The sequence below is a fragment of the Lasioglossum baleicum genome, chromosome 3 (genome assembly GCF_051020765.1).
Source record: "Lasioglossum baleicum chromosome 3, iyLasBale1, whole genome shotgun sequence".
NCBI lineage: Eukaryota > Metazoa > Arthropoda > Insecta > Hymenoptera > Halictidae > Lasioglossum > Lasioglossum baleicum.
In genome coordinates this window covers 724,662-725,153 of record NC_134931.1, presented here as the reverse complement: position 1 = coordinate 725,153, position 492 = coordinate 724,662, and positions in this window count along the sequence as shown.

Sequence of the window (492 nt, the reverse complement as noted above, 5' to 3'; positions counted from 1 at the left end):
GGCACGTGTGGCAGGCGGAGGAACGTCAGTGCTGTTGACGACAACGTCGGCGGTGGCAGAGGGAGTGCCCAACCGCCTTCCGCCAGCGGGGGTGTTACAGCTATACTCCTTTGGTACCAGCGGAGAACCGAACCGGTGCACAGTGGGACAAAGTGATGAATTTTCCGATGATATTTTCCTTTTAAATTGAAACGGAGATATTTCAGAATATGGGGAAGATAGAGAGATTATGGTACGAACGTTTCTCCACTTCTCAACTTTGGAAATCCGTGTTAAACTTGCACAGTTACAAGAAAGTTCTTTCATTCTCAGAGAAAATTCATCGGTTTACCCCCACTGTGCGGCGTACCTGTCTCTTTTCGAACCTTCTCCCTTTTTCTCTTTCTTGCTTCTTTTCCTTTCACTTTTCTCCGGGATACGGACGCACGAGACGGACGCACGTGATGGTCATCGGTAACCGGCGCTACAGGTTACCGTGAGTCGTCGATCAGA